The following is a 26,544-nucleotide window of genomic DNA, read 5'->3' as shown; positions in this document are numbered from 1 at the left end:
GCAGCGATTGACTTGGAGCGCACACTGGGAACCACAGACGCGCGGCGGGGGGGGGGGGGGGGGGGGGCGTATTCTGTAGTGTCATCCTAATTGACTGCCCATTTGAATTGCTGCTGAAGAGCTGATTGCCCAAGCAAAATTGGCCGAGTGCCGACCATAGCCAGTATGGGAGCCGATCATGTCGGCATCGAGAGTTTGGGAAGCGCAAAGGCCGACCTATGTTGCCGACCTTGTCGCCGCTCGCTCGGCCACGGATGCCGGCCCGGACGCATAGAGCTGCATTATGCTGAGCGCGAAAGTTATGGTTGGCCAGAGACGTCGGCTTCACGTTGGCCCGACGTTGCTAAACGATCGTATAAGATGCCCTCAACAGCCAGCGCCCACTTCTTTTCTGCTCTTCTAGGGGAGGTAAAGCGCTTACATTTTCTACGAGCGAGCACGTGCGCCTGTCGGGGGATTGGGGAACGCGGTCGCCTCAGCCATTTGTGGCAGTCGGTTCCGCAGCACTCACGGGGAAGCAATCAGCAAAAGCCGGACGCGTAGGCAGTGACATTTTTTTTTTTAAGCGAAAGCTTTACTGGCCGCGAATTCGCGATTTCGCCGTGGCGGTGCTCCGAGGAGGCACCTGACGTCACTACGCGCGCCTCGCCGCGGATATTAAAGCGAAAGCTTTACTGGCCGCGAACTTGCGATTTCGCCATGCCGGTGCTCCGAGGAGGCATATGACGTCACAACCCTCGCCTCGCCGCGGATATTTCTCTCTCTCTCGGCCCCTAGTTACTACTGCGCATGCGCCACTAGTAGCACCGAGCCATAGGTGTTTCCCTGCCGCCGTTTGGTATGACGTCACACCGGGTTCCTGTCGTTGCAGTCGCCTCCACTCGCATCGCCAGCTGCGTCGCATGCCTGATAACGTGTCGGAGGATTGAGAAAGAGAGCACGCGTGCGCCGCAACCACAGTTGAGGCGGCACTATGGACGGCGACAACTCGATCAAAACAGGAGGAGGCCTGGAATCGACATCGGAACGTGAGGTAACGAATCGCCCAGGAAACAGACGAATCGCGTGCCGAACGACTGGCTAAACGCCGCAACATAGCTAGACAACCACACCAACCTGGATTTGCAAGCAAGATTAACCAAGGCTAACCATGCTATGACTTAGCTTTCGCCACGTATATCCTGGCATAGCCGAGCTAAGCCACTGCCAATTTTCATCTTCTGTTCGACTTCTCTCCTATCCACCGCTTCAAGGATGACGAGAAAGAGTGGTAGGGAGACCTTCTGGCGAGAAAAGGCGTTCAGGGGCCTGCTTGATCGGCGCAGCTTCGCACGGTTTCTTTCGTGTGGCGCTTCTTGTTCGCAAGAAATCCACTTTAAACGTTCATGCGATATTTCCAGACACAGTGGACTTTCCCCTGCCACGGACCTCCTTATTTACACGTAAGTCGCACGTCTTATGTACGCTATTGAAGCCCGTCTTTCGTAGAGTTACTCTTGAGAGAGTGCGCGTAAGTACCGTTGAGGCTGCGTTTCATTGTTTCGAAAACTCGTCTGCGCTTTTCTATCTGTTGAAATCGGCATGCTGATGGCGCGGTATAGATTCGATGCCTTGTGGTTCTGTAGTTGCACTTACTGTGCAATATTTCACACGCCAAAGCTTGACGAGCAAGCGAATAAGCAGAGTGTGGGTGCATCGTGGTATGCACTGATCTGTGCATGCAGTGCCCGTGGCCTGCTACATGTGCGCACGATGTTGCGGTCGTGGAGGCGCGCGTAAGATAATTTGAGGAATAGCGAATTTTGCCCTCTCGCGTCAGGCTTTTGCGACGCTTTTTAAATTTCAGGCTAAATAACCTCAGACTGCATGTGCGATGCGTGTTTAGCGTTTGCAAATAGAAATCACGAAACACGCCGATAATCGCAGTCACCGCATCGATTGGGAAAACGCTGCTATAATAGCTAAGGAAAAGAATGCGATGACGCGACTCTTGTTGGAATCTTTATTTATTCAAATTCCCGACAACAGTATCAACAGGACTGATGGAAATCTGCCTGCCAACTACACCCGTTCTCTACGTCACATTTTGGCATAAAAACGACTTGCGGCTCTTGCTCGCTTTTAGTGTGATCAAGGAACCCGTACGCGTCCCGAAACATCTCTGTGCTATTTTCACCTTGACTTGGTCAGTGACCGCAATTTCTTCGCCATCATGTTACCTGACCAGACAAACCTTCGTTGAACTCTTGACTACATTGTGAGAACCTCTTCCTACGTTCAAAGCTTAAAGGGTTTTGTGAGACTACAAAGCGTCTGGTTCAATATTCAGCACCCAAACAATGGTTACACATCTCCTATTTCTTAAACTTGTATAGTTAATGTCTTTATTTCAGATGCCAGAGCGAGATCATTGCAGAAGAAGTCAAGTGACCTGGATGCATATGCCGTTCTTTGGCGTCTGGGCTAATCAAATTCAAGGAAGGGCATATCTCATTGCCCGTGCAAGACTATCATTGATTATTTATGTTTGTCCTACCACTAACCTACTATTACAGCATTTCACAACACAGTTCCCAATTTCTGTTGTTTATATCTAAATAGTGCAATAAAATTTGACGAAAATCAGTGCACGTTAAGGAACCCCAGGTGGTCCAGATGTCCGTAGTCCCGCACTATGGCGTGCCTCATAATCAGATTGTGGTTTTGGCACTTAAAACTTCAATAACTTAATTTAATTGTTAATCGACGAAAAATCAACTGCAGAGATCATTTGTTTACAAAGCACTCGCCTGCTATAGCGCGCTACAAGGCACAAACGCGTGCATGAATTAAATAGAGAAATGCCCTTTCATAGGTCAAACTAGTTTCTTCTTTTTTTCCTTTAGCAGATACCAGCGTTCCGCTTCTTTAACCGGGTTACCTTAACTCGTGGAAGGAGAATTTGCTGGTATCTTCGACTGGATGCCTTAAAGAAGAAAAAAAGAGAGAAAAGAACGTAAATATGAATAGCCGCAAAAGAACACTGCCATGGCCGCGGACAAGCCAAGGTCGATCCAAATAGGTCCCGAAGCTTCGGCCGAAAAGCGGTTCAGTACCGATTGCCACCGACATTAGCAAGGGGGGTTATGGGAGCAGCCATTGGAGCGCGACTATGGAGGGAACAAACAATGGGAAAGAAAAAAATGCGTTTTTTAAAATTCAAGCGAGACATAGTTAGACTCATTCAACAAAAAATAAAATTTCTTGTCAATTTTATATATTCGTGACGAGTTAAGCAAATACAAGTTCATTTTTTTTATTTATTATAATAAATACGTTTCTTTTCAGCGCCCATCGTTACAGGGGGCGTTGACGCCGCTATCACTCGCAATGCGATACAGCTCGTGAATTGCGCAAGAGAGGCGCGCTCGTAAAGTTCACCTGTTGAGATACGCCCCCCTCACGCGTTGTGCCTTCTTGCTTGTCGACGCTAGTCTGAATTTGGTGACGCAGGTAGCTTATCGCTTCTTAACCAGTTCAGTCAAAAATAGTGAGCCACGACCGCCAGATAATTGTTTAGTTGTTTTCGTGCGACTTCGCTGGCCGACGGGCTTGTAGTCCGACGATAGGACCAGAACTCTACACCTCAAGCTTTCGTCGGCCTTCAAAGACAGTATCTTCTGTGCAGGGGTGCGATTTCCACAACCGTACGGCTGGCCTTTTCCTGCATTGCTTTCCACGCTGAAAGCTCGAAACGTCCATCAAGTCGAATGGCGGGGCATTTGAATATATAGCTCCAAAGGCAGGCCAACGAAACAAATTTCGCGCCTTCGAAAACAAAATGACGTCACTTCTGTTTTCAACGAATATAGCGTTACATTATTTTTTTCTTCCTGCGGAAGTGTTCCCTCCACATACAGATGGCGTTAAGCCCCATGAATCGCCGATGAACAGCCATGCTTTGAACGTATGCGCTCCCATAGAAGCTTCGCTACCAGGTATAATTACCTGGGAGAAGCCACGTTGTTGCCGTCGTGGGCTGGGCAAAGATACTTTGGCACTGTATCGGGATACGGTACAAGATAGCCCGGCAACAATGATTTCAGATACAGATTCAAGATACTACTGAAAGTATTGTATGAGATACGATACTTTCCATTTGTATCATAAGACACTTCGATACATTCGCAAATTTCGTAGTCTAGGTCTATATAGCGTAGCAGCAATTACGTGTTCAGAGAAAGGTTTGTTTGGAAATTTCTTAACTCTCACGCATTTTGTTTCAGTTAGATGAAATGTCTGTTAGTATCTCAAAATGTTTGTCTTTCGTGCTTGAAGTATGATATTATCATTCGGAAAGAATTTATTGGGGTTGCTTAGGCTGCTTAAGATGAAAAGTCTTTATACGCTGCAACAGAACTGCTTGTCGGCCTAGCTGGTGCTTGCTAAAATACATGTTTTTTTCTTTCGCAAGTTAAAAACACACAACAGGATTATATAAAGACAACACGGGCGGCACTTCCAACTGGTTTAATTTGGGCTGTGACCCATGAATATATATATATACATACGCGCATGCGCAGGCTGTGATGCTAAATCTACGTTACCCAGCGGTCAAACAATCGTGTTTCGGACTTGTAGAGCACGATAGATCTATCGCTAATGCAATTTGAACCTTTCTTTTTATATAGTAAGGTTCCATTAGCTCACGTGCTGTTTGATTTTTACTTCTGCCAAGAATTCTAATCTCAGAAAAACGTGGTTTGCACATGCAGGCCTTGCAGTGCGCGGCCAAATGTGCCACGCCTTCTTTCATTGGGTTTAGTTCGTGTTCCCTGGCTCGTTCATTTATGCAGCGTACAGTCTGTCCTATGTAGAACTTGCCGCACTCAAGGGGAATTTCATACACCACGCCCGTAGCGAATCTCCCGTAGGACGTGCCATGTTTCTTGCCACAGCCTTGCGAACCGGTCTCCTCGCCAGTGGTGCTCGAACAGAGTCGACCCAGTTTGACGGGGGCAGAAAAGGCAATGGGTACGCCATACCGGCCTGCCTGCTTCTTGAGGTTATGGGAGACCTTATGAACATAAGGAATCACTGCAGGTCTTACGGTTCTGGCCCTTTCTTCCTCCCTTGTGGCGCTGGTACCTTTAACCTTATAACACCTTTATAATAAATAAATAAACCTTCCGTAAAAGGCTTTCAGTGACTGAGGTCACCAACGAGTCAGGGAACCGTACTGCTTTAAGTCGCTTTAAGTCTTTATACGCTGCGCTGTCAGCGGTGTTCTGCTTGCCCCTTTGTAATTGATGGGAGTCGCTGCTCTGCATGCCGACCACCTAGCGGGTCGCCGCCTAATTACAGGAACGTCAATAACAAGCCTCTGCACGATGGTGCAACTGAGGCTGTGGAGTTTTACTTCCCTTCGCTGGATGGTTCTGGCGCAGAGATATATTTCTCATCTATAGTGTTGCAAGAACTTGTAATATGACCCCTAGTTCTGCTGGAGCACAAGCTACTGTTGCTCTTTTGTGCAGCTAGTGTCAGCAGACAAGCTTACAGTATTGCTAGGTACAAAAGCACTTAGGCTTCACTACCATCCAAATCATAAATGAATAAGCGCATGGCTAGAAGTTTTTCTAATTTCTAGAAACAGTTCAAGTGTCATTGAGCATAGTTGCGCTATTGCAATATATCCTTTGGAGCATTGTACGAGCCATGGTAGTTCCCACATTGTGTTGAAGTGCCACACGAGTGACATGCGATAATGATGCCAGCGAGATCCAGTGTGAGTGTACTTTATTCTATAAAAACTTTTCATGTGGTTTAGGTTATATTTAGTGCAGTATCTGATTTTGCAGCCATTTTTTCTATACAGTCCTTCACTTTGCATCAAGTGCAGCAAATCATTGGAGCCCCCAAATAACACATTTAATATTGGTACTCAGATTGAACAGTTGCAGTCGTATCTGTATGTTTCAGAGAACTGGACCAAACATCAAGAAAAAAAAAGAAAATTTAGCTGCCTATTGATGCTGTACCTTTAGGCTCTGCAGGACCCATTTATCTGCAGCACCCAACTAATCCCGTATTTGACAGAATCATGATAGATATGCGAAGAAGCACGAGTGTTATGCAGAACAGTGTGCAAGATGTAATGAGCCTCTACCATGTCATTCATAAATAACTGGACGCCTTCTCCTAAGAAAATGTCTGTGCTCTGCACTGCAACGTCGACAAGTCCCTCCCTAAGATAAGGCGATAAATAGAGCTGGTTTTATGAATCTGTTGTATTTCCACACTTTTAACACGGTATAACTGAGGCCCAAGGGATAAATGGGGCTGCGTGATGTTCAGTATGTGTGCTGCGCTTATTGTACAGATCAATAGTAGGTAATCAATAGGCATTTTATTGGCGATGCAAACTGGGTCATATCCTAGGGCCAACTCACTGTCAATGAACACTGTTACACTGGCCTCCTGAACTGTTTATTGATCATGGACTGTTTGAGGTGCAAGTCTCTCGAAATCCTACTTAAAGTATGAATTGCAGCTGGGAGAAAGTGTCCATTCATTATAACCATACTTTTTTACTTAGCTCTCATCATTGTAAACGTCTTCATAGCAAGAGGAGCCTCCGGCGAAATGCCTATTTTTTCCTGGCATCCTTCTTCTGCCTTGTTTGTAAGCACAAAGTATGGACATGCAAACAAGGTACTCTTGCGTTTATCCTGCCTACAAGTGCCTCGTTTGACATTCGTGTCTGTATTGCTTTTTCACTACCTACAAATTATTTTTTTCGTTTCCTCATGACTCGATTTTGTTAAGCAAGAACCACTGAACAGTAGTGAATCTGAACAGTAATGGCGAACACATTGTGCGGAAACTTGCAAGGTGATCAGGAAATGTAAAATGAGTCATACACCCGATTGTAGCAAACTGTTACAAAGAAAACCCATAAGGGTTTCTTGGAAAGTCTTCACAAACCTACCACATGCTTCAGACTGCTCTTGTGATTCAGATGTCTGCGATAATACGTAAAAGTGGGTTTTCACGGGCACATTTATTCTCTAGTTCATGAAGTATTCATTTCAGAGAGCCTCACCATGCCGTAACACTAACCCCCGTATTCAGAAATGCACCTTAATTTGAAGCCCATGCTTGACTCGATTTATATGACGCCTGTCGTGAAAACACAAAAAAACGCAATGAACATCTTGGGCGCGTTCACAGGCGTCATTTATATCAAATCAAGCATGAGCTTCAAGATGTATTCCTGAATAGCAACCTTGATAAAGGTTGCTATTAATTATTCGTTCAAAGTTCCAGTTTTCTCATCAAAAATATCTAGCTTTTCCTGAATGCCACCAATTTTTGCTTCATTCTCCTTTGCACTACATGTGCTTCATGGCAATCTCTTTCAGCTTTCCATCCCTACTCCTTTCCCACACTGTTGGCCAATGTGCAGGTATCGTCTATGCGCTAGACAGTTACGATGTGGTCAGCAGGCCTTCTATTTCTCTGTCAACCAATTTCTCTCTCTTTGCTTTTGTGATCAATTCCGCCTGACCCTTAGCTTACTGTATACAAAGAAAACAAAGCCTTTTTTTTCATGAAATGGGCAAGCACTTGCATCTCTTGCAAAGGATATTCCAGTAGAGTTTCTCATTCCTGCAATCACACTGAACATGCACGTCCATCATAATTTTTATGTATCTAAAACACACCGTCAGGAAGAGTAACAAAAAGCAGCTATACTTTCAGAGAGAACTTGTGGCTAAGGGAGCAAACCAAGACCAATTATGGGTGGCCTCCAGTTTTTTCCAACATGCAAAGGGCATTGTGCACACACCTCTTAAGCATAAAGGGAGCACGTATGAGCCATGATGCCTGAATGGCTCCCATGTCTGATCACCTAAAAGAAGGCAGGCCAAACATAAAATTTCTTTTGGAAATTCCGTTTATTATAGCTAAAATTTTATCTTGAAAACACAGAAAGTAGTCTTGATTGCAAAACCGTGCAACCTCTGGCTGTATTTTGCAGAGCATGAAAACATGAGGAAAATACTAAATTGAAATGGCAACAGTAAAGTAACATTGGCGCCCATCTACTCCAAAGTATGGACCCGACTTGGGCATAGTATACATGCTCAGTGCTCATGTAACCTTAATTAGAACGGAAGCGTGTGTCGTCTAAGGCCATTTCATGTTGGCGCACATTTTTTATCCGCTACCTGAAAAGATTACATTACGCCATGATGACAAAGCTTAGATGCATTGGAGGAAAATTGGTCGGCCATCTTGTCTCCTACACAACTGTGCCAAATACCTGCAATTAGTGTAAGTATGCTAGTTCCTTGCACTGTTTCCCATAACATCTTTGTTGAAGGTACTGGGTAACAATATCTCAACCACCTGACAAACTCTGCACAATATTGTTAATTGTTAAAGCGAACAGCTTTCTTTGCCTCTCGATAGCACATGGCATAATTTGTTGAATGTAAAAGGTTGAAGCAATTCATCAGCACGTGCTGCACAATGTGCCTTGTAAAGATTCCTCATTAACAACTATACTGTTTCGAGAGTTTTCATTTCAGTTTGCTGACACAATGACAACCGACAGGAGGGAAGCTATGGAGCCGCTTGTCTCTCCACACCAAAAACCAACACCTATAGACTCTGCTAAAGATGCAGTTCTTAAAATCTGGCTACTCCTTGACCAAACTGTGCAAAAATGTTAAATACTTGAGTCAGAAGTTATGTCAATCAGGCTGCTGCCACTCAAAGGGCAAGCCTCCTTGAAACAGCAAATCCCCAAAAAGAAGGAAAGAAGAGCCCGTGCGAACGATTCATCCTTTATAATGTAGAATAAAGATTTCACCAAAGCCAGGAATGCCACGCATCAGTGCCAGCGGGAACACCATCTTGAGAGTGGCTCCTTGATCTGGATTACATATTTCAACCAACAGTTCTGCTGTATTGATTTACAGGCTGTAATTATGAAATAGCAGCAATTCTGCTCGTACAGTTTGATAAATATGCAAAAATGGATGCATGGTGCTTTTACATAAAAATTTGAAGGATAAATTCTAGGAAGCGGTACGAAGGCAGAAATAGTTTTTGATGGTGTCAGAATGAGGGCCATGAAATGAGGTCCTTGACTAACCGAACAGTGCCACTGCTGCAGACATTTTAAGCATGAAATGCTTTTAGCTTCTGTTGTCGGCCACCTTTAATGAACCGAAAGCCAGAGCCACTATCCTGGCACTCAAACCATATCATCCGGGCAAACAGTCAAGACCGCATTACATACGCTAGTTACTTCACAAACATGTTACAAAAAATATTGCTTCTGAGTTCTAAATATTTGCTTACAATATCACGCAAGTTGTAGCTTCTAGTACGCTGAATTTTTATTTGTCACTTCTAATAGCGACGTTCAGAGGCAGATACAAGGTACTATACACTCGATTGCCATCTTTTGGCACTGAGACAGAGTTGATTGTGCTCTTTTCAATTCCAGCAGTCCGTGAGGTCCGAGGCGCGTCTGGCGGACCGAGACGAGACTTGCAATAGGGTTCTGTCTTTGACAGGAAACTTGCGTCCGTATGGACCAGTGTACAGAATGCGTGGTGCGGTGTGATGTAGTGGGGTGTGCCATTGCTAATGTGCGCAACACCCATTTTAATATTGTGGCTATTATCATCTACAACCAGTCTGCTTTGCCAGCAGCCATTTCATGCTTACATCTACTCTCGATTACGGTAAAGCCAGTACATTTAGTGTCACTAGACCAGCCTGAAAATGCTCATACAAAATTTTCCAAAGAGTTCAAGCGCTTCCGAGCTTTTTTAGTCTGTATACATTCCAGCTATCTGAAATGAATCCAAGAAAGTAGTGGACGTTAAGGATATGATCGTAGAGCTATGCCATATTCGTGATAGATGAAGTGGCACACGAGGGTGTCCTGTGTATTCTTCTATTTCATTGATAACATCGTAGTGAACAGTTGGATAGTTTTCAGGAGAGATGCCACGTTAGTGCAGCCTGCATCAAGTGCAATCAAAATGTGGTTCTGCTATTTGTCACAGGCGACCGCCAATTATGTTATATATATTTCTTTAGAGTGCGTTGTTTCAGGCCTCCTGTCCAGAAGCTACGGGAGGAGGCCGCGAGAGAGGACTGAGAGGACCTCCCAGGGGCGAAGGGCATCTCGAGACGGTCGGCTTTGTGAACCGCGCAAGGGGCTGTTCTTCGAAGGCGGCTTCACTGTCCCCTTCGAGGGAGTGGGGGCTTGGCCGCGGTGTCACGTTACCAGAGCACACGGTGAAGGGAGTTGTGCGCTCTGTGTCCAGTGTTCGGTCGCTTCCGCTGGTCGGGATCGCGGGGACAGCCAGGCCATAAATCGATAGAGCGCATGCTGTCTTCGGTGGCGCCGAGAAAAACGTTCGTAAATAACCTCTGGGCACAGCACTGTCTTTGACCAGCGTCTTCCACCGGCTCGTTAGCAGTTCCGTGAGCAGCCGGGACACAGTCGGTTGGAAACAGGCAGCGTAGAATGTAGTGCGAGTCTATGCGGCGTGCGGAGCCGAATTCCTGCCGGCGAGGCGAGCGCTTCATCGCACCGGGCTCGCCGCCTTCGAGCCATCACCGCAACGACTACCACCCGAACCTTCCCCGTTCTTCGCTCGCGCTCCGATATGGTCTGCCCGCCGGCTTGTCCTCTTTTTTCTGTTAACTCTCAATGACCCGTGCGTTGCTCAGTTGCAACTCAGTTGCTTGCTTTTGTTGTAAGTCTGCCTGATTATTGTGTGTTTTGGTCGCGTTTCGAATTGTGTGCGCTTTCCACCAATTTTGTTCGTTCCTCCGTTAAATTCTTTGTTCCCTTATTGTCCTTTATCATTCCTGTATATGATTAAATGCTTTGTTATCTCCCTTAAACGAGTTGCTTCGTGATTGCCCACGCACCGATACCCGAGCGCCTTGCTCGGGCTGACCAACCCTGAATAAATAAATGTAGGCCGTGGCTTGTAGGCCGTGGGCGAAACGTAACGCGGACCCCTGTGCTTCGTCGGCTTGCACCTAGCAGCCGGATCGACGAGCGAGTTGTATTTTTGTGAAAGCAGTATTTTTGTTCAAAGCAGATATTGCACTCGCCCAACGGCAGAAAGGAAACGAAGTAATACCTTCAAGAAGGCAGCCGCCAAACATTGAAAAAAAGAAAGATTGGAGGACACTTAAACTGCGCCTTTAAGAGTGGAACGAGATAGCATTGAAAGATCTCTGGCCGCTTCTCACGCTTCCCAGCAGCTGTAGCTTATGCTTGTGTAATGTTTCCCTGTAAATGCTGGTGGCGAACGCTATGCATAAGGCGAGTTTTCTGGAGCGTGCCCACTCATAAGACAGATCTGAAATGGCAGCTGGAAAAAACGTTTGTGCTTCAGTTTCCGCGCAACAGAATTACGTTTTCTCGTATATTCAAATTACAATCCAACGCTATCATGTCTCGACGTTGTGTGCAAGTCATACTATACGAATTTTTGACACATTCTACTTTGAGAATTTCAATTAGTACAGTAACGCCTATGCGCCACGTGGAGGGCCTGCATGGATCGGGATGCGTGGTTCGGGATTAATTTTCTCATATGGAAAAGGTCGCCAGTATCACTGCTTGATTTTCAGTGACACGGGGCCCTGAACGCCATGGGTGTTAATATTGCGAATCAGTATCAGGCCAACAGCACATGTGCCATGCACAAAAAAATCACACTAGATGCACTTGGGCACTCCCCAATTTTTTTTACAAGGCAGAGGAAAAACCTTAGCTGCTAAGGCATCAGATAAGTAATGTGTAAAGCATGCGATATAAATCTTACTTCTACACCCTACAAGGACTATATGCCCAAATTGAACGAAGAGTTGACGTCAACTCGGGGTGAAGGTCGCTTTTCGAGTTCTGCTTGGTGTTGCCTACACGCAACAAACTCATTGCTGAAGAAGCTTGCACAAAACATTTTTCGTTTTTCTTCACTGTGTTCATTATCTGTGTATTTTTCACATTTCCAGCAAACTTAAATGTTTTCCTTAGGGTTTTTCGTGTTTCGTCCCAAACAGTTGATGCCCATTACAGTGTTGAAGGTGTTTGCATGCTTTTTTTTCTTCTACGAACATCACTTAAAGAAGAGCCATCCTGTCAGCCACCTAGGTCTAGTCCTTTTGCTCAACTACATTTTGGAGCCCAATGGTGAGAAAAACTTCTCTAGCATACCTGAAGGTCAGGGAGAAGTAGAACAAGAGTATCGCCTGCGTGAGATATTTGAATACATGATGACTTTTGGAATATCACCAATATTTCAGACAAGATTCGAAATATGAGTTCCAAATTTATTAGCTTTCTTTTACCATTTTTTATAAGGCTATTGAGTAAAACCATCTTCATCCTCAATTACTGACTGAATTCATCTTTGATAGCAGCAACATTCTTGATACTTGATGTTGGGCAGTGCTTCCGCAATAACAGCCTTTAGAGAGTTTTTATCTATGTGTAGCTGTTCGTTAGCCTCCTTCCCAGTATCACCCGCCATACATAGTGGCATGCAGATTTAAGTATTCGGAACTAGAGATGCTACATCGAGGTTGATGTGGCTTCAGAAATTTACCACCGGGCACTCGTGAGCAATGCAGGTGTTGTGGAAGCAAATAAATTACAAAGGGTGGTGGTTAATGATATCGTGTCCAAAAAACTTTACTATGTCACGTGAGGCTGCTTGGCTAAGGCCATAATTCGGCTTTTGAGGATTCTCACTCGTATCCCCCCCTACCTCCCGGAGGAACACAACAACCTGAATGGCATCTTGCCACGGGCATCACTTATTTCCCTTTGTCACAGATGATAATTAGACTTGAATTCCGGTCTCACCCTGAAAACAGTGTGATTCGTGACATTTCAAGAAGGTGGTGATCTCCAGGTTACTGTGGTCAGTGTGTAAGACAAATAGCAGAACATAAAGTTTCATCTCGTGAATGAGGCAGAACGCTGCTATTTACAAATAAATTCGCTAAACAGGTTACAGAGGTGATTGTGAAAGTGAAGCCGAGGGCTTAGACAGATTGACAATGTTAATGGTTGTGAAGATTCGAAGCTGCATCCTCAAATACTTTGCGCACATAGTATGACAATGTTTAAACTGGAGCCTGTGTCCTTTGCACTAACATTTCACTGTTTTGTATGGCTACTTTTATAGAAGATGAAAGCCAACTTCTCCAGATTTAGATTGATTTTACCACAGCTATGACAGAGCCAACTCCTTGGTGCACGCTTATGGTAGTGTTGACGAAGTCATCCGAAGCATTACACACTTTTGTGGATTACACAAAAACTGAACAAGCAAGTCCTATGAGCATCACATCCAATACCTGCAGTAATACCTTCATATGCTATGAGTCACAGCTTGGTGTCTGAAAGATTGATGCCCAATTTCACGTTTTGGGCAAATCCCTGAGAAATGACGGTAACTTCTTGACCACCATTACAGCACCGTTCTGTTGCTTTCGCTTTAACTGCTCATGGCATTTGGTATCTGGCGTGCCCCAGATCATATACAATGGTATATGAATGATATTCATTAAGAACTTATACGCGTTGCTTGTCATATGGTCAAGGTTATCAGTTGGTGCTCAACTAAACAGCAACACAACGAGCTCTGCAGTACATTTGAGGGCACCCACTGTGGAAGAGCTGCCATCAATAAAGAGAAATGTATGTTTGTCATCACAATAATACCCTACTTGGGGCACATCAGGAACGAAAACAAGCTCAACGCTGTCACAGAAATGCTAAGACCATCCTCCAAATCAGAACTACAACTGCTAATGAGCATGACCACCTATCTAGGTTTATTCGCTCCTAACATGACAAACACTACACCGATTGTACAGCATGCTGTTCTCAAAGCATGGTGTATATGGAACCCACACAGGATCAAGGATTCTCAAAATGGAAAGAAATAGTTTCTTCAGATCCAGTGCTTGGCTGGTGCTCCTCAATATGAGAGACCAGCTACTAATCACAGCTGATGATTTGTGCTGTGGTCTAGTTGCAGCGCTAAGTCAAAAGCAAGACGATGGGCAACATGTTACTAGATACGCCTCAAGATATTTTGCAGAGACAGAATGCCTGGCTATGCCCAGATATAGAAAGAAGGGCTTGCAAGCTCGAAATAAATTGTATAAATGGGACAACAATTTGTTTCCCAATTCATAAAATGTACACATGGTTGATACATTATGAGGCATAATGTACATCTTAGGCAAAAACTTTCCCGCAGCTGATACACTGTCAAGGTCTCATCTGAAGGAGAATAACAGGCACCAGAAGGGGCTACCGAGATTGAAGGCTATGCATGCTGCCTGTCCCCACCTTCTTTACAAGAACTGAAGAAAGAACAAGCGCTAGATTATTACTGCTGCCGAATTCGCATCTGCACTCGAAAGAGCTGGACAAGGTGTCGCGAAGTCTGAAAGAATTGTAGCTTCACAAGGACGATGTAGTGCAAGACATGTTGATATCTTGGCAACAAAACCCTCGCGCCCAAGAAGCTACAGGAGCTTACCCAGCACTTCTCACTTGAAGGCCCCTTTGGAATCAACATATGTTTAGCAATACGACAAAGTAGTACTGCATCATAAATACATACACACAGCAAATGTCTTCAAGTCATGTCATACATGATAGCACCACAGGGCTAAGAGAAGGGTGACACTCTTGCAACTGGGATTCTGAGAAAAGCTGTTACAGCAGTTCATCATGGACATATTTTCTATTGGAGGGGTGTGGTGGCTCATCGTCACAAAATACTAGTCCGGGTGTTCTGAGCTAGTACTGGCTCGTTTGACAGGACCTGTGGTTGTGGCTCAATGCCCCTTTGTTTTCACAAGGCGTGCAATAGTGTAGGGGTTGTGAACCACAACAAACTATAGCTTGCAAAAGGGCGCAGCTCGCTGTTCGCAGAATTCATAAGAATTCCAACAAATGGCGTGCAGTCCACGCTACTAACAGCGCAATGATCTCACAGAAGCCACTGTACAATTATTGAGAACTCTCTTGAGACGTCAGGTGATGCCTACAAGACACACGATTATAGATTGAGCCCGCTGAAAAATAGCTCCTCGCTAGTGTAAATGCTTACGAGCCGAAGGCTTAGTACTACACTTCCAGCTACTGCAGACAGCTTCGTTCCACAACTCCCGGACCGGAGGAAAATTAGAGTGCATGAGCAAAAGAGCTGGCAAAAACAGAAAACTTACTCTGATGTTGGGCATGGCATACAAGATCTACCAAATTTGTATCCAGACATCAATGTCCGAGTAGTTGACCTGCAAAATGCAGGCGCACTTCAGCAGCCAGGAGATAAGCCCAGGTCATAGTGGATAGAACGGACAAAAGGACAATTCTTCGCAAACAGGACATTACCAATGCCACTGGCTCTGGCTACATAATCAAGGGTTCGACGGAAGTTCGTCTGATCAGGCATGGAAATGAAAAAAAAAAACGTGACGTAAGAAATAATAGTCACACGACGAACGCCATTGCCGAGCATGCCCAAGAACATAGTCACACGCTTGACTGGGACAATGCCCCTGTTGTTGCCGAAGAAAAGAACATGCCATCCCGGCGGCTGCTAGAATCGCTAATTATTCAATCGACGCCAGCTACGATGAACCGGACACCAGGGACTATGCCTGCCATTTCCGCATGTTCGTTACGTCATGTGCTGGCTACATAAGTGACGACGATTTCCTGTCCAACTCAGTGAACAAGAAACCTGTACGCGATTCCGAAACGTCGGATTATACATCAGACTTGGTCAGTGACCGTGAGCCCCCCTTCATGCCTCTGGCTAGGGGAGAACAACACAAGCAGCCACAAGACTGTACCAAAGAGGTTCCGTTTTGTAGAAATACTGTGCATCAACACCATAGAAGTGGGCAATGCATAACACGAGCTAAGCAGTATGCAACATGACCCTTTTTATACAGGGAAGGATGTGCTACAAAGATGCTCGTACTACTGTACTGCTAATGTGCATGCCTGTAGAAAATAATCACAATAAAAAACTCACCTCTTGCCTTGTGCTAAATGTTGAGGCTACCATTCTGAATCACTTTAAACGACCTAGCTAGCAGTTTGCCAAATCTCAAAGAGGTTTTAATAAGAATCTTTCCTCGACTACCCAAAACGTCAGTCTATGTAGTAGTACTATACAGTTTTGGGTTCAAATCTGCCATAATAATGAATCCGCATGAACTTGCCTACATTTTAGTTATTATGCAAAAGTATTTGGCATCACTTCCTTGCTTCTATAAGCACTGAGGCAATCACAGCTGTGGCACACATTTAGGTCGTACTGAAGATGTCAAAGGTCGTGTAATGTTTGTGCTGAAAGGAGCAATGACAACTTACCACATTGACAGATGCCATCTAGATGAGCCTTGCTGTGGCAGTCGGAAGTTGCTGCTTTGACAATGGCAAAACTTGAGACAGAATAGCATGAGGCGAAGTTAAAAGAGAACAAGGAAGGTGCATGTTTCAGCTACATCGCCTCATTGCTCCAATGCCCATGCATTTGATAATTCAGTCATACAAGCGATGGCCTGGGCAAACCCACGTTTGGAAGAACCAATGTCTGCTTTTAAACGCACTAAGTTCCACTTTTTCACGCACTAACGAAGAACTGGCAGGTTTGAGGATTTACGAGTGTTAATAATCTGTCATTCACATGTTTACACTTTGTCTCATTACCCTCGTATTATCAAGTGTATGGTTGAAAGCGCAGGCACTAGTGCTCGCTTGCTAGCCAAACGCACTTTCAAGTGTCAGCTGGTCATAGAAATCTTCGAGCATTTGTCTATAAAGACGCTCGCGTAGATTTCGCTGAATGCTCATGCACTTTCAGTTCAACGCACTACGTGACACCTGCCTGTCAGGCCGAGCAGGAGAGTGCCAAGGGACGAAACACGAAATTGTTCATTTGGCACTGTAAATGCGTGTCTCTATTATAGTGTTCCTGTATATAGAGTTCCGCGACGGTAATGAAGCCAGTGCTTGCAACAGTCGGGCAATGTAAAAAAAAAAAAAAACGTGTCACAGCGTTCGCTTTCCATGTGTGCAATCTAGCACGGCGAGTCTCTTTTTTCATGCGGAAGCAGAATTCTGGATTTAAAACATTGATATCCTGAGCGCAACAGAACAAAGGCGGTAGCGCGCATGAGGTTAAAATCACCGCCCGAAAAATATGGGCCATAAATAAGGGCTCAAACACTTTACAGATGGGTGTCGATTTAAGGCGTGTAGTGCATTTAAAGCGTACTTTCAACGAGGACTTCAGGCGGCATAAAAAATGATGCCTAATCATGCATAAGTAACGTACAAAAAATTATGTACGCCCCAGATGAGTTGAAAGTGGTCGCGAACAGCTACCTTACCTGTCTATGTGAATGGCAGGTGCAGCCTCTGAGCTTCTATACGATTCCTATTCGGCATTTTATTGGGTGCAAGAAAGATTTATTACGCCGAAGTATAAGGAACAGCTTGGGATAACCAAGAAAGCTTAGATGTACCATTGAAGCTCTCATGCTACGCCCACATTAGCTCACATCTAATTGACAGGAATCCGCCATGACACATTTGGCTAATAGGTGGCGCTTGGAGCCCTAGAATGTTAGAGTTACTCTAAAGACTGTTGAAACAGTTTTTCATTTAACATATTTTAAGTATTGCTTGCTTTAATTTCCAGTTTTCTTTTTCTTCCCTTGTCCAGGGAATCGCCAACAAAAAGCACGATTTACAAACGGCTTATTAACACGAACGCAGCGAAAACTGAAACCGGAACCAGGGCGACGGGCTCTTTGCGCGTACGGCGCGTACAGTTTTATTAACCTTGATGTAGTGCGCCGAAGCCAGAACATATGTGTACAAGAACGATGGGTGCGACATTCATAAGAAGAATATCTCGACATCGGACAAAGCTGCATAACATAAGCTCACAGCTGTAGTTTTCGCACATTTTTTTACACATGGTACGTTTCCGTTCTTTTCGGATTTACTCGCTCACACATTTTAAGCCATGCCACTACGCACATGCCCACATTTCGTCCCAATTTCTTTAATGCGGCATTTAGTTCATCGAGTACACCGACAAAACACGCGTGCAATCACTAGTAACGATTTCGAGCACCTGTATCAGCAATCCCCCCTCCCTCTCCCTTTTTTTCTACACCGCCGCTAATTAATCCACATATGTGTTAACCTCCGCATACAAATTACTCGTGGTGTGTCCCTTACTCACTCCGAATTAAAAGTCGGTGCTGTATTTACTTTTCCCTGCAAGACGTAGATGATACGTACGCGCTTCGTATAGCAGCACATTTAAAGAGAGAGAATTAAAGCCAGCTTTCTGATTTACTCTCAAAGCTCTAAGTCAAAGGGCAAGGAATTTCGCCCTCGCATATTGCCAATTATATGTTGCTAGTTATCTCCGAATTTAGACTCTGTATGACATTTAGTTCTTTCAGGAAAACAGGAAATCGTGCGTAAAACGCTTACCTAAAACGCCTTCGGGCACTCCTTGTCGCACTTGCAGCTCTCCTATGAGATCAAAGTACGAAGCGTTTAATGAGCGAAAAATAATATCACAATTCTGTGAATCGCGTCTAACAGTACACCTACAGCGGACAAAATTGATATGTTACAAATGAATCTCAAACAATTTAGTATTATCGAAATACGGTTTTCGCAGAACCCTTATGCACTACGTAACCAATTCACGTAAGATACAAATTGACATACCAATATTTCCGCTTCGACTCTTATAATAGATGCCGTTTGAAGAACCGCGATATCTGTTTTTGATGAAGAGCAATTAGTTTGTAAACGTCGTGCTTCTATTTTTTTGCACTTTCAAATTTTTCGAAATATTTTAAACAAAATTTAGGCCCTAAATCAAACTTCCGCTTCCAACAGATACTAGAAGTTGACTTTCTCAATTTCAACAAATTCCATTAAAAGTGATCCAGGGGTTATCTCAGAAAAGCGTTTCTGCGTTTTACATTCATTTGAATGGGCCGCGTCGGAGTTGGCCCCGAGCGAAAGCTTCCTCTTAAACAATTTGGCGAGAGATCAAATACATGAATAATAACTGCATTGCCATTGCCAGAGATGCTGCAAGCGAATTCTTGAACGCTATACGCACTGTCAAAACAAGTAATATATGTATTTTTAATAAGAAGATATACTCGTATGTGCCAGAAATTGTACTCAAAATAACTGATATGAATGCTTCCATGTTTTTGTCTGTTTAATAAGTAAAGAAAACATTACACGATCCTTAGCACTATATCAGTTCGAAACCAGAAAAACAGTGCATGGCACTGATATGAAAAATGTATAGGCCGTGAAATGAACAAGTTGAGGACAAATATGTTCATGAAACTTTGTCATTGAAGAACCTTGTTTACATTTTTGTACATATGCAACGGCAAGTGAAAAATCTCAATGACGCTGTCATTTATTCCAATGTATTACGCAGGAGCAGCTGTCACCGGTCATGTATCCTGAGTAATTGCACCGAAATTATTGTCCCAACAGAGAGCACCTATATAAAGCCGTTCTGCAAGATATTCGAGGGCGAGTCAAATGAAGGTGAGCCAATGCAAATATATGACAAACGGGGTACTTTATTGACAAGTAGTCTCCATGAGCATTTAGACATTTGTCCCATTGGCTAACGAGTCGGGTAATTCCCGTCTCATAAAACTCCTTAGGTTGCTGCTTCAAAAAATCTGCAACGGGCTCTTTCACGTCATCGTCAGACACGAATCTTTTTCCCTCGAGCTGTTTGCTCATTTGTCCCAAAATGTGGAAGTCGCAAGGTGACAGATCTCAGCCGTATGGCGGATGTTGCAGCATTTACCACTTGAAGTTTGCCAGTTTTGTCTTGACCACATCAGCGACGTGGGGACGGGCATTGTCGTGGAACAATTAAAAACTAAATTATGGGGTTTTACGTGCCAAAACCACCTTCTGATTATGAGGCACGCCGTAGTGGAGGACTACGGAAATTTCGACCACCTGGTGTTCTTTAATGTGCACCTCAATCTAAGCACACGGGTGTTTTCGCATTTCGCCCCCATCGAAACGCGACCACCGTGGCCGGGATTCGATTCCGCGACTTCGTAATACACAGCCCAACACCATAGCCAGGTCGTGGAACAATATCACTCCCTTCGTCAATTTTCCACGTAGTTTGTTCTTGATTGCGACACGCAGCCTCTCCTGCTTTAGAAAATTCTATCAGCAATGGCTCCAGACGATCGCAAAAAACAGTAAACAACATGTCTCCGCCGAAATGACGGCCCTTGCTTTCTTTGGGGGCAGTGAATTAGAATGTTTCCACTGTAAGCTTGGCCGTCGTGTTTCAGGCTCGTAGTAGAGACGCCATGGTTCGTCCCCGATCACAATTACAGACAAGAAGTCGTCACCCTCATTGTGATACCGGATCGGATGAGTCAAGGCAGCGCAGAACCTTCTTCTGGCGGTGGTTCGAAATCTTGGGCATCCATTGCGCACACAAGAGCCGATGACCGAGATATTCATGAATTATGGTGTGAACGGAACCGCGACTGATGGTCACGCGCTCTGCCAGTTCATCGATGTTTATCCTCCGTTCTTGTCTCGTCAGCTCATCAACTTTTGCACTTGTGTTGAGGGTGATTGCACGATCCATGGCTTTGGCCCGGTCTTGTATCGTCTTTGCAACTTTCACGTCCTTTCTCAACCGTTTGCTCCAATGCTTCAGAGTGGCCAATGAAATGCAATGTTCAACGTACACGGCGGCCATACGGTGAATAATTTTGTTTTGGGAAACACCTTCAGCTGTCACAACATTCACGGCACCCCGCTGCTCAAGTTCTGAAGTGTCCATTACGTCACGCAACAATGTTCAATACAGTGTATGAGAGCATTAAAGAACATTTACTCTCACATCTGCGTGTCACTTCTGTAAATGAAAGATGCCTGTGTGCTACGCGCATGCCTCGCAGATAATGAACCGAACCATTATTGCGCGGGGTGGGTAGGCTCACTTTCTTTCAACTCGCCCTCGTTCATTAGAAATGCGAAGATGCAATGGAATATACAAATGTTTGATAAAGGGCAAAACAGTGTCACTGGAAACAAAGTTCACTGCACGTATACACAAAACCTCGCAACAAGATATTTAAGTATATGTATAAGTCTCCAATAAATCTACGTATCTAAGACAAAGCCACTGTATATAATGCGCCAAACAAGGCAAATAATCATGTAGCCCAATCACAGATTCACAGAAACATAGATCTTGCCCCCATTCCATCCACTCCATCCGATGTATCGCGTGCGACGGAAGGCGGCACGCTTGCTCCCCGCTTTTGGGCTTTGCGCACGCAATACTGAGCCACCATCGTCGGCTCCCCTATTTCACCCCCCCCCCTACTCTTTCACTCGAACATACGGCATGCGGCGCGCGGTCACGGCGTTATTGCCCTGAGACTTGTGGGGATGCGCGACCCTCGCGCCTCCCCTGATGTTTTTACCGCATAGCGCGTCTCCTGTACTCCCGCTTCGCCGCGTGGCCTGCGTGACGCCCGCGCGGTCGATGTGGTTGAAGCGCAGTGCGAGAGATGGCGCGAGTGTTGCGCTGCTAACGCCGCCGACAGGCGAGGTTACCTGGGCGCCGAAAGGAAGGCGCTTGCTCTCTTGGGGTTCGAGACATCAAGCAGCACGGCCGTGCCGTGCCGCGCGTGCAGTGACCTTCTTTCCCGGCGGGTCGGCGCACGGCGTGGACGTCTCCCGCGTGCGCGCCGACTCATGCTTCTGCGAGGCCGCCTCGCGTGGCCGTACCACCGTTGGCGCGACCGAACACGCGAACGACCAGGCGTTGGGATCCAGCATGGGGCGAACATATTCGCTCGCTTCCTGTCGCGGTGAGTCGGACTTCTAGATTTGTCGCGTGCCCCTCGGCATTTTTTGTGGATAGCAGCTCGGCTAGCAGGCATTGATGTATGAAAGGCGCAATAAATGCCCTTGTGATTGTTTGCACTACTGTGTACTGTCGTTCCTTTGTCCCAAGAGTACCGGAGGAGAACCCCACAGACTTCATACGAAACATGACGGTGACGGCGACAGCAGGAATGCGCCTGGAGTCTTCATATAATTGCTATCACCATAATATAATAATAGCATCCGGCAACTGAAACGCGCCGTGGCCGATTACTTTCCGCAAAAGAAGTAACAAACTGTCACCATGCGACAATTCGCTGAGCCGCAACAATGTATTTTTTTCCTTTTGTGTTTTTTTCACCGGAATGAAAAAAAAAGGCAAGGTAGAGTATGTTGACCACAATCCAATGCCTACTTTGGGCACCTAATGTGGCTACCGAATGAAAATCGAAGAAAACGTGAGACACTTGGTCCACCGAGAACCATACGCATAGTGCTCGGCATTTTACGCCGGCGAGACAAGACTTTCCGGTGAGGTTGCGCTCAAGCGAACACGGTTTTATCCGTCGAGTCTTCACAGTGATGGCGGTGAGCGACTATTGTTACTTTTTCTCGTCTGCTAGCCAGAAGGCGTCCAAAACTCTGCCAAGCGAAAATTCACTCAGCCAGAGAAAACCACACGCGCACCGAAGTACGCCGCGCAGTGGTCGGGGCAACACAAGAAAAACGCATGCGCTCTGGCTGGCTCTGGCAGCCCGCGGGTAGGGTAGCGAGAATAAAAAAAAATATAAGAGGCTCAATGTGTCCTCACGAATAAAAGCCAAAATAGAAAAAAGTAATAAGAGCGTAGTTACCCTGGCTGGCTTTAGTGTCTTGACATGGATGCTTTGGCGGAGGCGAAAAAAAAAATTTTGATAATTTTTTATGCGACATGACGGCACAAATGAACCACCGCAACACTTCGTCTCATCGGACCTCGCTACGTGTTTTGTCAACTTGTCTGATAGTGTGTTGATTTGGCTTGTCTCGTTGTATGTTCCGATCCAACACTAGAAAAGCCAATGCACATTTGGCGTCAAATGTTTATAACAACATTAAACCCACAGAGTTGCAGAATTGAAAATCTAAAGCACGACTTTGGAAATGTGAATGCACCGTTCGCATCAAAAGTTAGACCTTTATACCCATAAAGTGTCAGAATTGAAATCCAAGCACTCCCTGGATTCTGCGGCCTCAGCGAGATGCCGCTACGAGCCCGCCCACCACGCCTTTGGAAGTTTGTGCTCGGATGGAGCTCCTTGCGTTACGATATGTGACTCCCGGTGCATGGGCGTTGCCGCGAAATCCAGCCAGATTTCGCAATGTTCGCGCTAAAATGTTTTTTTGCTAGCGTGAAAAGGACATTTTAGATAAAATCGAGCATGATTTCCGGCGCCGGGGGTTGTTTTGGCGGGCGGCGCATGGACAGCACGAAAACATTTCTGGGGGGGGGGGGGGGGCTGAAGACCCATAAGCACCCCCCACCGCTGCACCTGATGCACAAGGGGCTCGAATATGCGGACTCGTCGCGCGACCTGATACTTTCGCCACTGCTCCGGCGGAAAAGTACGTACCCACAGTTAACACTTGAGCGAGAATTCTCATCTCATCGACAGCAGCGATTGACAATAGCGCCCTCTAATATTCCTGGTATTAAAACGTTCCAAACTCTGCCATTGCAATTAACATTTACAAAACATCATTGAGGGCAGTAAAAACGCAATAAAAACACTTCGCTTCCCCAAGTCAACGTAAAATTGCGAGAACCTAAATTGAATCGCGCAATAAAATCACAAATAAAAACGAAACGGAAACTATGCACAACTGGCGGTAAATACATGCGGTCTCCTTGGTGACAGCTGTTCGTCGTCGATCACTGTGGTATATGTATATATATATATATATATATACTGCACAGCTAATATTGTTACAAATCAGCGAAGTGCAAATGGGAAACAAGAAAACAGCCTGGGGCCGACATTTCAGCATAACGACTTGATTTCGTCAACACAGACATTCTCCTTTCTACACAACACACAGCTCTGTCTCCTCTGGAGCATGGGGCGCCATAATTAGGCAGGTAGGGTAATAGCGGGGGGGGGGGGGGGCAATAGAAAGGAAATGACAGTGTCGGACAGAGTTCTCATTGTTAAAGGTGGGCTGCAGATGCTTTATTAGTGGGGTGGTGGAAGCATCTTAAAAATTATGCGTACTTTAAATGATAAGAAAAGCAATAGCATAGGAAGCAAGCGTACAAGCTGTAAAATGTAACGTGGAAGCAAGGGCTGTAAATCTGGTGTGCTTAGTTCAATCATAAGACAAGAAATTAGTTGCAACAGGCTTTGTGCAAAGATAAATTATGATGTAAGAAAATGAAACGAAATGGCACACACTGGTTACAAGACTTACAAGTTGACAAGAAAGCAGAAAGTGTGAATATGGAAAGAAAGGAATCAATGCAGACGAAACAGTATATTTCTGTAGCTACAAATGATGTGTTTCCTTTGAATGTTGATTACGTTTGCCTAAGTTTTGCAATCGACGAACCCATTTTATGACCCCTTGTGAGCGCCATGGGTTCTAGCCTTTATAATATGTCCTGTGTTATCTTCATGCAATAAATTAATTAGTTAGTTCGTAAATAAAAGCGCATGTATCTTGTTGAAAACAAAGAAAGAACAGAAACTCACAAGGAATAAAACAGGCATTCAAGGAGGAAAGAAATACAGTATGATGAAAGATGTATTATACATTCTAAGAAAGACTCGGTAAAAATGTAGCCGGCTAAAGAAAACGCTGGAATTTTTCTCGTTTTAGGATGGTCTTCCACAAAGTTTGACGCTGCCAGCATAACTAACGAAACAAGACGAAGACTTCTACCAAGCGAAGCACAAAGTGCGATGATAGATTGGATATTAAAATTTTAAAAAAAATAAAGAGGGACACGAAAAAAAAAACAACCCATTCCTACGCAGGCCTGTCCTCTTACAAGCAGTCAAGAGGATATCAGGTCAGCATAATCATAGCACAGACTCTGCTGATGCATTACGAATGCTTCGGCCCAGTGAAGAAGTAAAAGCATCCATCAGCAGATATTTCGAAACAGGCCTGGGGCCTGCTGAAGCAATATGGCGCCACGAAGCCTTGCTCGCTGCTGAGCCTGATGGCCCCCTCCTGCTTGCCAATGGCAGCGTAAACCCCCTTAGGAGGAGTGTATACTGGTGGCAATACGAATGGAGGCGTTCAAGATTCGGTCCACCAGGAAACCCAATGGCAAAGCTGCAGGAGAAAATAGCCAAGTACGATGCTTCAGGTGAGCTTTGTTATGTCAAATTTGTTGAATAATTGTGCCATTGGTATTGAGCATAGCCTGTTCTTGGATTGCTGTGTTTTGTTTGCTTGGTAAATCACACACATCAACTTGAAATGAGCTCCTACACTTTCTGAATGTCACTCTTCTTTGACAAAGTACCCTACCTGCAGTAGGAGTTAGCAATGACCAGTGGTAACTGCACATGGAACTAGTTAAAAAGGTTAGTTAACAAATGTACTAAGAACTGATATGATAGAGAAAAGGTGGCACCTCAACAAAGTGCCAATAACTTTGTCAAAATACTTGCGCTTGTCCAGGGCAATGGTGGTAAGCGCTTGCACAACTTAGATCCCTCCTCCAAATAAGTTCCTAAGTAACATTGTTGTTTTGTGCTATTTTTGTTTCCTTTTCTATGTTTTATATTTTGCAATTGTGCCTCTTGTATGTATATTTTTGTGTTACCTTGCCCCTCCTGCTTGGGCTACATGGTATGTAGTATGATGTAAATAAAAAATAAAAGGGAACTAAGTGTTAGCACAAATAAGCTTTGGGATCTGGTATACATATATTTGGGCTGTATACACATCTTATGGATAAAGCCCGATTTCTTTAAGTACAGACAGACTGCGCAGTCCTACAGAGGCAGCCGATATGTCGGGTTTCACTGATGAGGCAGTACTGAAGCAGTAGAAGCTCTAGTTGCCAAAGTGCAGCCTTGGAAGATGCTGAAATGCTTATTCCTGGCCATGCATACTGGTTTGCGTGGGAAACTGCAGGTCACATGAGCTCCACAGTAAGACATATCCATAAACGTAGATTTTTTGGCACACACACGAAGTTTACCGAGGAAATGCAATCACTTTTGACGAGTAGAAGAAAAAAAGAAAAAAAAAGAACACAATACATAACAATCTGTCTTTCACAGGTAACTTCTGTGTTACAGTAATATTTGATTTGAGACAACATGGTTCACAATGAGACTGAGAAGCGGCAGAGATAGGAAAATACGAGAGAAAAAGCACCGCACAAGAGCTCAATATGAACTATAATTTTTATTATTGCAAAGGAACAGCAGACAAAGGTAAAACTTATGAACAAAATGTGATTGAGTTCACACTTTTCAGGTAACTGGCACATTGAAATACCCAAAATATCACATCGTAGGCACAATGTCTTC

At 44.8% G+C, this 26,544-nt stretch overlaps 1 long non-coding RNA gene across 1 annotated transcript; it reads left to right on the top strand.

Annotated features, from left to right (window-relative positions):
* The first annotated feature begins 1,310 nt into the window (after positions 1–1,310).
* On the top strand, positions 1,311–25,176 carry LOC139060624 (uncharacterized). The gene is made up of 3 exons (XR_011514979.1): positions 1,311–1,442; positions 19,566–19,678; positions 24,872–25,176. It is a non-coding gene; the product is annotated as an uncharacterized lncRNA (long non-coding RNA).
* The last annotated feature ends 1,368 nt before the right edge of the window (positions 25,177–26,544 follow it).

Source organism: Dermacentor albipictus, chromosome 5, assembly GCF_038994185.2.
Source record: "Dermacentor albipictus isolate Rhodes 1998 colony chromosome 5, USDA_Dalb.pri_finalv2, whole genome shotgun sequence".
Classification (NCBI taxonomy): Eukaryota; Metazoa; Arthropoda; class Arachnida; order Ixodida; family Ixodidae; genus Dermacentor; species Dermacentor albipictus.
This window is presented reverse-complemented; position numbering and strand designations above follow the sequence as displayed.